The sequence below is a fragment of the Triturus cristatus genome, chromosome 2_1 (assembly GCF_964204655.1).
Source record: "Triturus cristatus chromosome 2_1, aTriCri1.1, whole genome shotgun sequence".
In the NCBI taxonomy this organism is placed as follows: Eukaryota; Metazoa; Chordata; class Amphibia; order Caudata; family Salamandridae; genus Triturus; species Triturus cristatus.
In genome coordinates, this window is record NC_140581.1 from 197,517,771 (window position 1) to 197,535,577 (window position 17,807).

The window sequence follows — 17,807 nt, forward strand, 5'->3', positions numbered from 1 at the left end:
GTTCAGAGAAAGTCTGCATAAAAGGCCGAGGGTTACGTGCACGTGTACGCCGAACGCTATGGGTTGCCTAGCAACGAGCAGCGCTGGCGCCAATGAACGTGCCTAATCGTCATGCGTTACCGAGGTAACATAGTAAACAATCACGTCACATAGGGATTACGCCATACGAAAACTCGACTTCGTAGAAACTCATGCACCCATGTCGGAGTCTCGAGGCACCGTTTAAGGTGTACATCACTCGGATGTGATACCGAGGTGCAGAGTAAATAATAAATGTTAGCAATTGATATCAGTGACTGGAGTAGTATTGTCATATAGTCGTGTAAAACACATTGATTATAAATTTGGAAGGCATTGTGATTCCCGGTTCGAACGGTGCACGCATCTCAATGTATAGAGAGCTCCATACCCTGCAAGAAAAGCGCCGTGTGAACACCTACTGTTAATAGTCAGCATAAACATCTGAGACAAAGGATTGAAGTCTCCATACATGGTTCACATTGTGCTCGGGTATGTTGCCGAGGTACGAGTTACATGATGCAAATAACACCCGTAATTCATTCTACATTGTACGGTTCACACCAGTAATTCATGTTATAATGACATACAGTTGTACATTCATGTGATCAGTACAAAGATACAATGATGTACTCTGAGATTGAATCTATCCAGACAATGCAAGTTCGTACATAAACAAAAGATTCAGACAGCTCCATGTTTTAGTCAAAACATATGTATACTGATAAGGATCTGGCTGAGCATAAAGGGCTGATCAAAGTAGACCCATTTGTTTCGAGATCTCCTCCATCTCGTTCAACCCATTCTGGACTGAGTTAAGCAAATGGATCCATCTACACTCCTTGTAGTTCAGTATCCTCGCAATCGACCCACCTCTGCTACTAGGGATGATTTTGTCCAGTACCCACCATGTGATGTTGTTTGGAGAGTGATTGTGTGATACATAATGTTCAACCATAGGTGCCCCGTGTACCTTACATCTTATCCTACTCATGTGCTGTAGAATTCTGACTTTCACTTTCTGAGTCGTTTGTCCAACATATATGAGGCCACAGGGACATTGGATGGCATATATAACATTCATGCTGTTGCAATTGGCAAACTGGGAAAGTTTGTATGTTCTACCAGTATACGTAAATGTAGTTCCTAAATAACAAAAATCGCATGCCTTGCATTGCCCACATTTGTGGTGTCCAGATACAGGTGCAAGCCCCAGGAGATTCCTAAGGTCTGGTTGTTTAGGTGTGTCCAAGTATGCATTCACCACCGAATCCTTAATGTTTTTGCCTCTTTTGAAGGCAAATGTGGGGTCCTGCGATATCTGTAGTTCACTCACGACTAAGTTCCAATATTTCTTCACAACTTTCTTTATTTCATTGCTTTTGGTGTTGAATGTTGTCACACAGACTATTTTGTCTGTCTCCAAATGTTTTTGGTTAATCTCTAACAGTTGTTCCCGGGGGCAATACCATGCCCGTTTCTTTGCCCGTTTGAGTAGCCCTGTAGGGTAACCTCTCTCTCTGAGTCTGGACACTAGTATTTCAGATTCCCTGAAGTAGTCTGTCCTTCTTGTGCAGTTCCTCCTCAGTCTGAGGAATTGGCCATACGGGAGATTGTCTCGCAGGTTGCGTGGATGATGGGACTGGTATTTAAGTAATGAATTTCTTTCCATGGGTTTACGATACAGATCACAGTATAGTAAATTATCTTGTGAATGGAATGTTAAGTCCAGAAAATCAATGGCTTCATTGTTATATGTCATAGTGAACTGGATGTCGGTTGATCTCGTATTCAGCTAGGTAAAGAAATTATTTAGTTCGATGTTGTTCCCAGACCAGATCATTATCACGTCGTCAATATAACGCTTCCATACTGAAATGGCATTCAAGTATGGGTTGTCCAGACTGTACAGATGTTCCTCTTCGTAGTGGTCCATGTACAGATTAGCTAGACTTGGGGCATATGTAGCACCCATGGCTACGCCTTTACACTGATAATAGAATTGTTTTTTGAAGATGAAATAATTCTTTTTCATGGCAATATCCAGTAGAGAGATCAAAAATTCGGTAGGAATCCAATGTGGTCTTGATCTGGAGTCTAATGTGCTTCTGATAACATCCAATGCAGCGTCTTGGGGAATTGAAGTGTACAGGGAGGATACATCTAGTGTGACCAAGAGTTGAGTATGGGATCAAATGCCTGACCTTCTAGTATTTGTATAGCATGCATCGTATCCCTTACAAATGATTTTGTGTTTGGTACGAAGGGTTGTAAGAAATAGTCTATGAATTGATTGAGTGGTTCCAGGATCGAGCCACATCCCGAAACAATGGGTCTTCCAGGTGGTTTCTCCATTCGTTTGTGTATTTTAGGTAAAGTATAGATGGTAGGTATTCGAGGCTCTTTGCTGTTGAGGAATTCATATTCATGCTGGCTCAGGAATCCTTTAGAGAGACCTCCTTTGGTCACTTTTTCTATCATGGATTTCAGAAGAGGCGTAGGGTCACGTGGGGTTGGTTGGTAACTGTCCACCATGCTGAGTTGACGTTCAAGCTCCTCCACATAATCGTCTGTATTTTGTAGTACCACAGCACCACCCTTATCAGCTGATTTGATGACAATGGTCTTGTTATCACTCAAGGAACGTAAGGCACCTTTTTCTTCTTTGCTGATGTTGTATTTTATATACTTCCTTTCTGTAAATGTAAATGTAAATGTATGTGTCTTGTAAAGCGCACTGCTGCCCTGAGGCGTCCTGGCGCTGTAGACCGCTGGGGAACCCGTCCTGGCTATCCCTGTGAGATGGTCCCTCCAGGGTATCTCCAAGGTGAAACCAGGCATCCCCAGCGAATGTGGGGGGCCGCTGTCACAATTTGCATGGTTTCTTGGAGTACAATTTTCTCATATGCAAGTATTTTCTCACTCACCATGTGTGCCCCTGGGGTGAACGTCGAAATAGGTCTAAAACCTGTGGCAGCAGGCACAGGGTTGTAGGTATTCCTGCTAAAATAGTACTTCAATCTGATTTTGCGAAAGAAGTGTTGTAGCTCAATTTTAATCTGGAACGAGTCAGGAATGACTGTGGGGACAAAGGAAAGTCCTTTGCTGGTCCCTGAGTGGTCATGGGACTGGACAATGGGTGTGTGAGTCTCTACCATCTGTAAGTTTGCCTCCGTGTAGAGATCTGCCCATGTGTTTCCGGTTGGTAGAACCGAACTCGTGATGTGCCTTGCTGAGTGTTCCTGCCCCTGTTCCATCCTCCCGGTCTCTCCCAGTTCTGAGCTCTCCCTCCGCCCCTGTTGTTTTGGCGGTAGCCCTCTCCTAAAAAACGTGAACCCTGGTTGGTTTGTGGGTTAGTAGAAGGTCTGTCAGAGTCAGAATCTGAACCACTGCCTGCAGAGGAATTTGAGAAGGTGTAAAATCTTCTCGGGCCCTGTCGACTTCTATTGCTAAAGAAACCCTGGCTGTCTTGCTGGTAATAGTCGTCAGACAAATATGGATAAGTAATATTTTTGTCGTAGTTCCTTATATCTTTAGACAGCTTATCTAGCTTCCTATTCAGAGTGATGGTGTTAAAGTCAGAGAGTGTCTTTTCAGCTCTTTCTAATGCCTCCCTGGCGTTGGTAAGGGAAGTGTCATCAATAAGTTCCTTCTTAAGGTCCGCTATTTCTTGTGTTAGTTTCTTCACGTATTCTAATGCTGTTTCCACCCCAAGGACCATCCAATGCCTAGAGCAGTTATTCGCTACGTAACTGAATCCTTCTCTGAATTTCGGGATATCTATGAATATAGCAGGTTCATTACGTACTTGTAGGCCTTTGGGAATTATGTTAGACTGGAGGTATTTTGTCAATACATGCCCGTGAAGGCGTGCTCTGATTAGCTTCTTCTCTAATCTTTCAATTTTAGCCAATTTCTCATTCAGACTGGTGTCAGCTGACACTCTGTCCGAACCTAGTAGAAAGCCTGAGGCTCCCTGGTCATATATCAATTTGGCTATATAGTCTTCACTATATGACAAGGTTTCTCTTTCAGACATACTACAACAATACACACAATAAACACAAATTGAAAATTAATCCAAAAAACATTAAATGAGAGTAAAACCCTCGCAGGTAAACACCTGCACCAATTATAGTTAAACAAATAATGGGGTGACCCAGTATCCCTCAGAACCTGGGCAGTAAGTTATAAGGTAAACAGTGGTTCCGTTGGGTGAAAAAATTACTTTACGCATTGGGCATAGTCAAGCGTTATTCAGATAATATACGATATTCTACTGTAAGCAACACACAAAACAGTTCATATGTAAATCAAATTCTTTATATATAAATTACTTCATTCATATATATAGGCATCGATATTTCATGAAAGGCCGTCAAGCAATAGTGTAATAATAAAAGTGACACAGTGAATAGACAATGTGCGTGATATGTACAATAGTTTAAAATCGAGAATAGTCGAAAATGGCCAGAGGGTTCAATAGTAAAGCTGCGTGATGGAAGAGTTCCTTTTGGCGCAGATTCTATGTAATGGTCCACATAATAGTCGACGTTTCAACCCTGGTACTGCACTACTGATAGGTCAGTGCGGGTCTTCATCAGGACTTAGATAGAAGGTGACGGCCTGTGAGTGACAAAAGGACTTAGTCAGGTGTGTTGGCATAAGTGAAAGGACCTAAGTACTAAGGGTGGCAGGTAACTCACCTTAGTATAATAGAAATTCAAAACGGTCTGGGCCTATGGAGTTGGTAAGCATCCAGCATAAATCTCAGGATGGGGTTCCAGTTAGGTATTCTGTGGTGGTGAAGGGCCTGTAAATAATTCGGGATCAATTACATTAATTATATCCCAAAAAGCTAAGAATCATGGTAAAGTGATTAGGGAGCCTGACTTGCTCACCTATGTTGCATGCGAGAGCAGTTGATTCACTGGTCACGGAGCATTCGAGGCTCCACAATTGCATCTATAAATAATAGCGGGACGTTAGAATAATCATCCGCTACAAATCGGCCGATTAATGGGTCGAATAGGGCAGGGTAGGCGCTCACCTAATTTCATGCGAAGTGCTGTCTATAATCCAGGCGCTTCTAATCCCTTAGTGTGGGTAGTAGGCAAAGAAGGCTCTTCAACCGAAGTTAACTGCAAGGAAGCAATAATCCAGTTTAAATTGATTAAAAGGCTGGGAGCCAAAAGAGAGCAAAGATACACGACTTAAAATAAAAGGGCGCTTAGGGAGAAGTAGCCCAATTACCTCATTCGGAAGATCGGGCGGCAGGCCGGGGGTCCTGGCTCGTCTGATTGAATCGGCAGCAGCGTTCAGAGTGAGTCTGCATAAAAGGCCGAGGGTTACGTGCGCGTGTACGCGGAACGCTATGGGTTGCCTAGCAACGAGCAGCGCTGGGGCCAATGAACGTGCCTAATCGTCATGCGTTACCGAGAAAAGCGCCGTGTGAACACCTACTGTTAATAGTCAGCATAAACATCTGAGACAAAGGATTGAAGTCTCCATACATGGTTCACATTGTGCTCGGGTATGTTGCCGAGGTACGAGTTACATGATACAAATAATGCGATTTTTGTTATGAAGGAACTACATTTACGTATACTGGTAGAACATACAAACTTTCCCAGTTTACCAATTGCAACAGCATGAATGTTATATATGCCATCCAATGTCCCTGTGGCCTCATATATGTTGGACAAACGACTCAGAAAGTGAAAGTCAGAATTCTACAGCACATGAGTAGGATAAGATGTAAGGTACACGGGGCACCTATGGTTGAACATTATGTATCACACAATAACTCTCCAAACAACATCACATGGTGGGTACTGGACAAAATCATCCCTAGTAGCAGAGGTGGGTCGATTGCGAGGATACTGAACTACAAGGAGTGTAGATGGATCCATTTGCCTAACTCAGTCCAGAATGGGTTGAACGAGATGGAGGAGATCTCGAAACAAATGGGTCTACTTTGATCAGCCCTTTATGCTCAGCCAGATCCTTATCAGTATACATATGTTTTGACTAAAACATGGAGCTGTCTGAATCTTTTGTTTATGTACGAACTTGCATTGTCTGGATAGATTCAATCATAGAGTACATCATTGTATCTTTGTACTGATCACATGAATGTACAACTGTATGTTATTATAACATGAATTACTGGTGTGAACCGTACAATGTAGCATGAATTACGGGTGTTATTTGTATCATGTAACTCGTACCTCGGCAACATACCCGAGCACAATGTGAACCATGTATGGAGACTTCAATCCTTTGTCTCAGATGTTTATGCTGACTATTAACAGTAGGTGTTCACACGGCGCTTTTCTTGCAGGGTATGGAGCTCTCTATACATTGAGATGTGTGCACCGTTCGAACCGGGAATCACAATGCCTTCCAAATTTATAATCAATGTGTTTTACACGACTATATGACAATACTACTCCGGTCACTGATATCAATTGCTAACATTTATTATTAACTCTGCACCTCGGTATCACATCCGAGTGATGTACACCTTTAACTGTGCCTCGAGACTCCGACATGGTTGCATGAGTTTCTACGAAGTCGAGTTTTCGTATGGCGTAATCCCTATGTGACGTGATTGTTTACTATGTTACCTCGGTAACGCATGACGATTAGGCACGTTCATTGGCGCCAGCGCTGCTCGTTGCTAGGCAACCCATAGCGTTCGGCCTACACGCGCACGTAACCCTCGGCCTTTTATGCAGACTCACTCTGAACGCTGCTGCCGATTCAATCAGACGAGCCAGGACCCCCGGCCTGCCGCCCGATCTTCCGAATGAGGTAATTGGGCTACTTCTCCCTAAGCGCCCTTTTATTTTAAGTCATGTATCTTTGCTCTCTTTTGGCTCCCAGCCTTTTAATCAATTTAAACTGGATTATTGCTTCCTTGCAGTTAACTTCGGTTGAAGAGCCTTCTTTGCCTACTACCCACACTAAGGGATTAGAAGTGCCTGGATTATAGACAGCACTTCGCATGAAATTAGGTGAGCACCTACCCTGCCCTATTCGACCCATTAATCGGCCAATTTGTAGTGGATGATTATTCTACCGTCCAGCTATTATTTATAGATGCAACTGTGGAGCCTCGAATGCTACGTGACCAGTGAATCAACTGCTCTCGCATGCAACATAGGTGAGCAAGTCAGGCTCCCTCCTCACTTTACTATGATTCTTAGCTTTTTGGGATATAATTAATGTAATTGATCCCGAATTATTTACAGGCCCTTCACCACCACAGAATACCTAACTGGAACCCCATCCTGAGATTTATGCTGGATGCTTACCAACTCCATAGGCCCAGACCATTTTGAATTTCTATTATACTAAGGTGAGTTACCTGCCACCCTTAGTACTTAGGTCCTTTCACTTATGCCAACACACCTAAGTCCTTTTGTCACTCACAGGCCGTCACCTTCTATCTAAGTCCTGATGAAGACCCGCACTGACCTATCAGTAGTGCAGTACCAGGGTTGAAACGTCGACTATTATGTGGACCATTACATAGAATCTGCGCCAAAAGGAACTCTTCCATCACGCAGCTTTACTATTGAACCCTCTGGCCATTTTCGAATATTCTCGATTTTAAACTATTGTACATATCACGTACATTGTCACTGAGCACTTACTATTCACTGTGTCACTTTTATTATTACACTATTGCTTGACGGCCTTTCATGAAATATCGATGCCTATATATGAATGACGTAATTTATATATAAAGAATTTGATTTACATATGAACTGTGTGTTGCTTACAGTATAATATCGTATATTATCTGAATAACGCTTGACTATGCCCAATGCTTCATGATATGCATCCAGATTAAGTTGGTCATCCAATTCAATTACGTCTTGGTCCCTAGCCATTGGACACGGTGTACCCCCCACTGAAGAATACAATTTCATCCCCTGATTCAGTCAATCTATGGCTTCAAGATTTGTTTTGCCCCCTTGTAGCATGTGTAGCAGTGTTACATCTATCTATACAGGTTTTGTTTTGCCTAAAGCAGATTTTAGAATTAAAGGAAGAGTGAGTTCGTAGATTCATAGTTATAAAATTATCAGCAATGGTTTTTGAGTGAAATGTCAATTTGATATCATACATATCCCCTCGTCTTGCTGTATCCGTTCAGCGCTTTTAATATCAGATCTTATTACAAAAAGGCTCTGCCTTTTAGTTCTAATCCAGTGCGTAACTTTATTTATAAGGGAATCCCTATCTTCCCTAGTACCCAACTTTTTTTGGTCATTGGTGAGAAACACATTATCGAAGAGTTTGATTTCCCCACAATCGAATGGTGTGTTGCCTGGATGAGTTCCTGCTTTTATTCGGGACCCCTATACTCCCTCCCAAATCCCTGGGTGGCTTGTAGTGGCCTATTTATGCGTATGTTTTTTGAGTATGTGTTTGTACATGGTGCTTGTTGATGCAGTGGGGGAAATCTAGAATGGTCATGCATATTAGTCGCATGGCACCTTAAATTAGGTAATTAGGTGGGGGGTAGGGCATTAGAGTTATATTTTTACTCTGTTTTAGAGTTTGATTTGGAGGATGTTTTAGTATTACTTTGGATGGCATTCGGTTAAAGTATTCTTTGCCTTAGTGTGGTGAGATTTATTCTCTGTGTATTCTCTATCCCCCAATGCGTTAGTTACAGCTACCAGGTTTACGTGGAGATGAGTGGTTAGTACCTCAATCATCCTTTTAAGTACCAAGACCTCCTCTTGAACTGCATTTAATTTCGTGCAAAGGTCCAACACAAGTGTATGGGTATCAAGTGATTGTACCTCTGTTTGAACCTCCACTATACTTGGGTTGGTAAGGCATTGTCTACTACCATCTTTTCCATTGGTTTGCTCTACCTGTATTCCCTCTGGGTTATCTACTAGGGGTAAATATCTATTAGAGCACTCTATATTTAGGATCTCTCTATGTGCCGGGCTTCCCTTTTTCCTAGCTATGTTATCCGATCTAGGGGTGGTTACCTTAAGAGGACTGGATCCTGTCTTTGGGGGAGGTGTAATTGATGGTTGTAAGGTTGTCTTATTATGAGCTTGGTGGACAATGATAGTTGGACTATTTGATCTTACAGTAGTCACTTCTACTATAGTAGGATGAGATTTTGCTTTTGCCCTTGGTGCTAGGCTCTTTACCATTAGATAGCATATTTTCTACCTCTTCTATTAGGTCATCAATAGCTGCTAGAGTACAGTTCTCTGCTGCAGATTTAGCCTGTTTATGGGTCCCTGGTATCTTTTTCCTTCCTGTCATTATTTCCGCTGCTTTCCTTTCCCCCATTATTGCCCAGATGCTTTGTTGTGTGCACTACTCTTGTGAGAATGTAATTAATGTAGGGGCCTCAGTGGGGTAAAAGTTTAAGCAAGCAAGTAATGGCTAGCAACAACTTATACAACTTAAGGACCAAGTTAAAGGAGGTACAATGTACACCGAAGACCAAAACTCTTATATTCAGTAGTTCTTCCAAAATAAAGTTAATATGGCAAAATGACATGAAGTTAACAAATCGATCTCTCCATGTGCTTTAACATCCCCATTTGTTTAAATGAGCGTGGTTTTACCGTGCTTATGCCACAGCATCCTCAGCAATAGTTCATTAAAATGATGCTTTACATAAAATCAGGATATCAGTTATTCATTAGTCAAAGTTAGGTGATGTCCACGTCCAAACTCTAAATACGAGTAAAGGATCTTACCGCTGCAATACAGGGCAGGCTTGGGCGAAATCAAGGGGGGTGGCCCAGCTCAGCCTTATCCGGACTTTGACGGGCAAGGCTGGGCCCGCCCTTGGCCCAGGCTTCTCCTGGGCACTGCCCGCACTCGTCCAGCGCTGCAGGAGCCCACTGGCGAATTTAAGGAAGCGCCTCCTGGCGCTTGTTGATGACAGGAGTGTGAGGCACACTGGGGCTGCGAGTCCGGGCCCCCTCCGATCCGGGCAAAAACAGTAAAGCAGCAGCTGACGGGCGTCCCCCTTTTTGAAAATAAAGAATTCAAAAAGAGCAAAAGGAGCTGCCGCCAGGCGGAACTACTACATAGAAGAGAAAGGTGCGCACAGACGGAAAACATCCTGAAAGCAACCAGAAAATCACACCAAAAAAATCGCTTGGCAGTTGAAACAAAAACATATAGAGGAATGGAAACATATACTCTTCCTACTGTCACCCAACAGTAAAGGGAATTCTGGGGCTATGTCTACACCGACACAGGGAATGCTGTACCCTCTCACGCAACAAAGCTTTACTTCGACTCAGATAAAATCTCGGGTTGCAACATGGAGTTAGTGGGCAACTATCCCGAAGACCTAGAGGAGCAGCACACCATCATAGCCGAAAGGGAAACCTTAATTACTCTGAGGGTATTTGGAAGGACGGAGCCACCAGACCTAACAGCCTACCAAGTGGTATTAAAAATTTAGATTGGGAATTCTAGGTCCCCCACATGCACAGCGTGTTTAACTGGTCCTACAACACATCAGCAGTAACAGATTCATGAAAAGGCTCCATCTTGCACCCCATACATAAAAAGGGAGATGCCTCCAACTGGGATATTATAGGCTGATTGCCTTGTTGGATGTTGATGGCAAGGTATTTGGAAAGTGCTCTTGAATGAGCTAGATGCCTGGATAAATGCAAATCATATCATACCCCAATATCAGACGGGATTCAGGCTTAATTCATTCACCACGGACAATGCTATTGCCTTGTCCTACTTGGCAACTAGGGCCACAGAGGCCGCTTTCCCCAACTTTATGCTTGCTTCGCTAACTACAGCACTGCTTTTGATGGCATTGACCGCAACAAATTCTGGGCAAAACTTGCAAAGTGGGGCTTCCTGATGAAATTCCTCGTGGCCATCAATGCACTGTACACTAGCACATTGGTCCGAACCAAGATTATGCAGATGCATACAACCGCCAGCATCTACATGAAAAAGGGGCTAAAATAGGGCTGTGTGATCGCTCCCACTTTGTTTAACTGGGCGAGGCACGATTGAAAGCAAACATCTTACTGCCCAAATTAGGCCTCCTCAGACTTCCCCATCATGCAGTATGCAGATGATATGTTATTATTAGACCAAACCAGATTTGACATGAAGAGAGCCCTAAAGACATTACAGCTGTATAATACAAATAACTTTCTGCAGGCAAATGCCACAAAAACGAAGGTCCTGGTACTTGGCCATCAACTGATAAAGAAACTGCTGAAATTGCAACTTGGCCCTCTTAGGATAACCACAGTCAACAAATATAACTACCTGGGCATACAATTCTGCGACACAGTCTGGCCAACTCTGCAGACCAAGGCACTGGCAGTTAAGTCGACTACGGTCACATATGCACTATGAAACCTACACAGCAAGCTCCAAAGCCACTCCAAAGAGGGAATCCGTCGAGACCTGAGGGCAAAATTAATACCAACAATAAGTTATGAACATCTTGCTTTCCCTGGGCTGCTGATTGATAAATTGGAGCGCCTTCACACAGCGGCATTCAGAAAGCTAGTTAATCTTCCAAAAACAAGTCAGTGCACATTGATCCGGCTTGAATTTAATATTGCAATGATCGACATTGAATTTAAAAAACACTTAGTCAAATACTACCACCTTGTTACCAATGCGGAACCAGGATCATTGAGGGAAGGGCTAACAGTGATATTTCAGGATGCTAAAAGTAGCTGAGCAAGGTATCTGCTTAGCGACAGTGAAACACGTAGCCTGTCTTTAGGAACCATAATTGTCAACAATGGACATCTTAAAAAGATTGCTAAATGTACAAGGCAAGCGCACTTCAAGGGAGCAGGACACTAAACACATTAGAAACACCCCTGGTGCAGATGGACTTGCCTCTTCACATGAAGTCACCACGCGCCAACCATTTCTCAGTGCAGCACTGGGAAGGCAAGACCTACAGAACATTCTGGTTCAACAGCTCCTTATCCCTTCCAATATGGGATTATAGGGGCCACTGGAAAAATATCCCATCGGAAAGAAAGGAATACAGCTTGTGCCAATATCACACAGAATCAGCTTCACACATTGTCTGCTGCTGTCCTGCCTTCTTAAACCAGAGCTGTTGGTACCTAAGAATAATGTTTTCGCAAATGGCACAAGAACTTGCAAAGAGGTGCTAACATATATCTATACAATCGATGTGCCAATGGAACTTGCATGGATAAGCCTTCTTATGGTCATGCCCCAAGGCTGAAGAACCATCTTGCAAATTCAGTCACATACAGGCACCCATGTAAGTGGATCTTAATATCATGTGATGCTAAATTGTTGCAAATACATTCTCCACGGGGGTCTCCCATATGATCTGGGATTGATCAGACTTACGCATACATCTTGCACTTTAGGATCTGGAAGTACTCAGTTTTACGCATGCATTTTGCATGTTTTGGCTTCATGCATTACTCTGATCTTGCACTCCATGTTCTACGCATGATCTCGCATTTTATGGCCAAAACACTGATCTGGGGGAGGGGGTCACTCATTTGACATGGCATTATACAGACTATCTTGCACTATCTGGAAGCACACAGGTTTAGATATGTAAATAACAGCTGTTGCAAAGAGTCAAAATATTGTCTATGCAAACGTTACCTGCACATGCCAATGATTAATGTCTCAAAGAACTCCAATGCCTTAGGGGATAAAATATCACTGCATGTGTGAGACTTCCCAGGACAACATAACAATAGGAGGGGGAGTCTTTGCACTCAGGGTGTAATCTGCTCAATGAGGCAAGAGGCCCTTTCCGATTCAGGCCCCTTGCATTTGTGTGTGCTGCAACTCATTTGGCAGTGTAGCCATATGTCTGTCATTTAGTTCAAATTGACCTATTTAATGACATGGATAGTTCTTGTTTATAGCTGCTATTTTTTCTAGCTCCATGTGTGATGTGCCACTCCAGGCCAGGTGGTTATTTATGGGGAAACTGGGACGGGTGGTCCTGTATTACTATGGGATCATAAAGACTAAAAGTCCTATAATTCTGTGTGCTTAGGAACAGACTCCCTCATACATCCAACTGACAACTACTGGCCCCATTCAAAATGGCAAGGCATTTTGTATTGCGAGTAATGCTTTATGCGTCATGCATGCAGGTCTAATATTTAGCCATGTTCATATGTAAGTGTCTCATCAAAACTGTACAGATACCTTGTGAGAAATATGACACAGAGTAGCTGCCTCTGTATGAGCTTTTTCTGTTGTATTAACAAATCCCTTCAGTGCTCATGGCACATCTAGGCCCATCGCAGGTACACCGACACATTGTTATGCAGCACACAGCAAGGTCACTCCAGACTACGTTTTGCTCTGCATCATTCAGCTGTCCCTCTGGTCCCCACATAATTCAGAGGGTACCTATCAAGCACCACCTCAGTTAGTATGTTCAAATCAATATCCTAGAATGTGTGAATGCCTGGACCTCAAGTGCCTCAGCCATGTTGGGGCAGGTGAGTTAAACAGCTGTGTGGTCTGCGAATGACAGCTTGGGGGATTTTAAGAAAGTTGGCCTGGGAATGCAGTCTGGCATTTGCGGAATGAACCTCCAGTTTTCTGGATTCCATTTGCTGGCTTGATCTGCTCTAGGTTCCCCAGCTGGAATTCATCCCTCCCCATGCCAAAACCGAGTTTACAGTTTTCTTCCATGAACTCTGATAAACAGGCCTTTAAACTTGTTCTGATCTTTTAATATTTGCTGGGCATTCAAATACCAAAGTCAAATGTCAAGCTGTGTCTTTGAGGGAGCCTGGTGGTAACTTGACTTTTGGCTGACCTCAAAGTGAGAGCAGTCGCGGGAAAGAGAATGCAGCATACTTTTTGTACTGAGCCTGCCTGTGCCCTCTCCTTTTTTAAGATTTCAATTTAGACATAGCCATCTCAAAAGTTCCTCAGCTTCACTAAATATTTGCCTTTCATTTATGGAGCATGGAGTTCAGCATTGGCAAAGTGTAAGTTTCAAAACTATTACTCACCAAAAATAGCATGACAGATTTAGTCTGATGTACTACAACTACTAGTAAGATGAAAAAGTTAGGCATGTGAAAGCAAACTTTTTTTGAAATGTTGAAGTGGCTTTATCAAAATGTATACGTTTGTTGCAGAATGTCATTTAAAATGAAGGTGGCCCAACAGTTAACTGTGCAGGACACCCGAGTTACTTGCTTCCTTTCATGTCAACTAACTTGTAAGTAGATGCCTGCATGTTTTGAAAATGGAGGCCTCATGCAAAGTTCAGTGTGCTTATGGCTCCCAGCCTATAGATCGACAAGGATCCTATAGCATAGTTTGTATAGCAGCACAGGGTGCAGTGCAGCATAGCTGCATGTCATAAACCAAAAATTTCTATAACTCAGTAAATCCTGGCTGTGTTACAATGTTATTTCTCTTTCATTTCAAACATTTGCAACATGGCTAATATACACAGGTAAAGCCAATTGACCTTGCAGAGACATGACTTATTGGCTTTGCCAATGACTCTTCCCCCTGTTTGTTATTTTCTGCCTTAAATATTTGTTTTCTGGTCTGATTTCAGAATTTCCAACTCGGCGTGGAGTCTAAGCCTAAGATGTGGGTTCTCCACTCCAGGTAGAAAAACTCTGCAGTCGGGCTGGAAACTAATGGTCATTCTGAGTCATTCTCACCTACAGGAAACATCCTATGCCAACCTGCTGCCCTGAATAACTCACCTGCCCTCAACAAGGCACCCCCTTTTAGTGAAGGAAAATGAAGCCTATTTGGGGAGGAGGTGCTTGATAAGTAGCCTCTGCTTTATGGGGGCCCAGAGAAGCATCTATGCAATGCAGTGCGTGCCAGAATATGGGAGGAAATCAAAGTGTGCTGCAGCACAGTTGGCGTGTACCAACGGTGGGACATACTATGTCGCAAGCAATGAGAGGATATCAAACGCTGGCACTGAATCAAGGCCCAGGACTTCATGGACCTGTCCTCCCAGCATCACTTACAGAGACCCCAATTTATGCCATCGTACAGGAGGACCTAGAGGCAACATATCCCACCCTCCATGCTCAGCTAGGGGAGTATGAGCAGCAGAGATCTGGTAAGCGCATGAACTGCTGCATGTGTCTGGTAGCATGAGGTGAGTGGTGAAGGTGATTTACTATCTATCATGTGTCTTTTGTCCCCTTTCTCATCAGATTAATACCTTCAGTACTTATAATGCAAATGCATCATAGAAGCCCATTGAATGCTGTTTCCGGAGTGCATTCTGGGACTTGTAGTGCACTAAATCCAATTGGGGAAATGACACTTACAGTTGCATTTAAATGAATAAATGCACTTAAATCATCATGACAGATGACCCAAATGCCTTACAACTGTTGAATGGAATGGTGATAGAATAACGCAGACAATGTCTAATTGGGGATCAGAATGCTTTGAGTACTGGCTCCTGTATCATGCATGCCTTTTGTTTGTATTATTTTCCTGGATAAAATATTATTTTATGTGCCAGGAAGTAAAGGCTGACTTTGTCATGCTTGTCTCAAAATGATACAAACATATCCAAAGGGGATGAAATACACACATCTTCTGAATAGTGACACGTATGCCGTTTATAATGTCTATGTAGCTGTACTGGCTATGCTCATCTGCTTACCAGTTTACAGCCCAAACAAGGTAGCCTTAAATGTGGCACTTGCCATGTTGAGTGTCTGATCCTACAAGCGATATTCCCATACTTAGAATCACGCCTGTGCAAAGGTCATATCCAATACCTTGTTTGTGTTTGTACACCCAGTTTAGCATTTTTGTTAAGTTGTACAATTCTGCACTGTAAAAGTAATACTGTTGATAGTACACCTTACAGGATTAATCTAGAGCCATGTTTACGTCTGGTTATATCCATTCCAGACTGTGTTCAATCTCCACTTGTAGACTTACACTGGAAGATAACTAAGTTTTTAATGTCAGGAACACACACTGCACTTATGCTGAAGGTTAGAGTTAGTAGGCAGAGAAACGTATACTGACCTAAATTGTGAAAGATGTCAATATGTGAGTAAATTCTTGACTAAACAGTGATAGTACACATAATTTTGGGTCCAAGAAACATATAATTGGTTAGTGAGATCCAAGGGGTACAAAGACTGCACTTGCTTTATGTAGTCACCTGCTTTGTTAAGATGTGTGCACCAACTAGATATTGTTTCCCCTTCTATTTCAGTTGACCAAGCCGGCCAAGACCCAACTGAACAGGACCAGGGGCAGAGCAGGACATCCTCGGCTCATCTGCACACACGTACTCTTGAGTCCATCTGCGAGGACAGGAAACATCAGGCAGGGGTAGTGTGCCCACCCGGATGGAGCCTACGACAACAGCAACAGCCCAGGTGGAGGCTGATCACACAGAAGCGGGGGACATAAAACGGGAAACTTCCGTCCAGGGGGAGAAAAGTGACTTTCCCCCTGACCTGCAAAACCTGGATATTACTGAGGTGTCCCTAGAGCAGGCCACATCACCATCTGGGCCTGGCACTGATCCCTCCTGGACTCTTAAGGCCGCCATTCCATGGGGGCCTCCAACTGCACCCCCTGCCACTAGTCCCCCTACAAGTGCCTTCCCGGAAGAGCTGAGGGATAGCTTTGTTCCCGACACCCCACAACCCTCATTTCAAACCCAAACCCCTCCATGTCTCATCACTCCAGTGGATGCGTCTCAGGAAGTGATGGTGGCATCTTCTAGTGAGACAAATGTGTCTTCTCAGATCCTACAGGAGACCTTTGATGAACTCTGTATGCTCTGAGAGGCACAGTCCAGGGACATGGCCACCCTCAATGCCTCCATTACTTCCTTAGGCGCAGCCATATTGTCTGCATTAGCCCAGCATCCTATCCAGACCGCTGTCCATGTGTCTCACGGCATGTCTTCCCTCAGTGTTTCCCCTTCTACCCCGCGTGTCCCTCATGGTTGCTGCTCCCATGGGGTGTCTGGTCCTACCACGGCCAGTCAGGATGAGACCACAGGAGACGATGATCTGAAGATTGTGGAGCAGAACAGGGAGGATGAGGATAACCAGTGACTGGGACTATATTTGAACTGTGGACTTTTTGTTTTCACCCTTTGCGTAGACTGTTTCCCTTGACACTTCCTGATGTGTTTTATTTATTTTGCTCAACCTCCTCCAAATCCCCTTTTCCATTCTGGCTGAAGACCATTATTTGATTTCCTTTCTCCCTTTCCAATGGACAGTCTTTTACTCATTAATTTCATGATTGATATACAAATATTTTTTGATCTCAACATCTCTGTCTTGTGTTGTTCATTACATATGCTGGATTCAAAGTATGTAAGTCAACACTGGTAGATGTTTAGCTATGCTTTCAAGATGATGCATTGTTAAACAGATGGTGGTACTGTTCTACATGCCTTACTCACATACATTTATCATCACATATATAGACAACTACCTGAGTAACCAGTTGACTATCACCAACTATGACACAACCCAGTATTGACTTGTGAATGATATATCTTTATTCACATATATTAGGGGTATACATGTTTCACAGTGTTCATGGTGGATCTCTTTTACGACTTTGCAGTTGTGGTGGGGACGATCTCTGTGAGTAAGGGTGTTTACTGCATTGGTGATGTGGTGCATCTGCCTGTACAGCTGGTAGGTGTGCCTGTAAAGGGAATGAGAGTGCTTGTATAGCTGAGGGAGGTGGGTGCCTGGACAGGGGGTACGGGTGCCTGTACAAGTGTGAGA

General features: G+C 43.3%; 1 long non-coding RNA gene across 1 annotated transcript in view; it reads left to right on the plus strand.

Moving 5' to 3' along the window:
* LOC146863962 (uncharacterized) overlaps positions 1-17,338 on the plus strand; it is a 336,075-nt gene extending 318,737 nt beyond the window's left edge. Inside the window, exons 3-4 of the long non-coding RNA XR_014976593.1 lie at positions 14,612-15,136; positions 16,262-17,338. This is a non-coding gene — a long non-coding RNA (uncharacterized LOC146863962). The remainder of the gene's footprint in view (positions 1-14,611; positions 15,137-16,261) is intronic.
* The last annotated feature ends 469 nt before the right edge of the window (positions 17,339-17,807 follow it).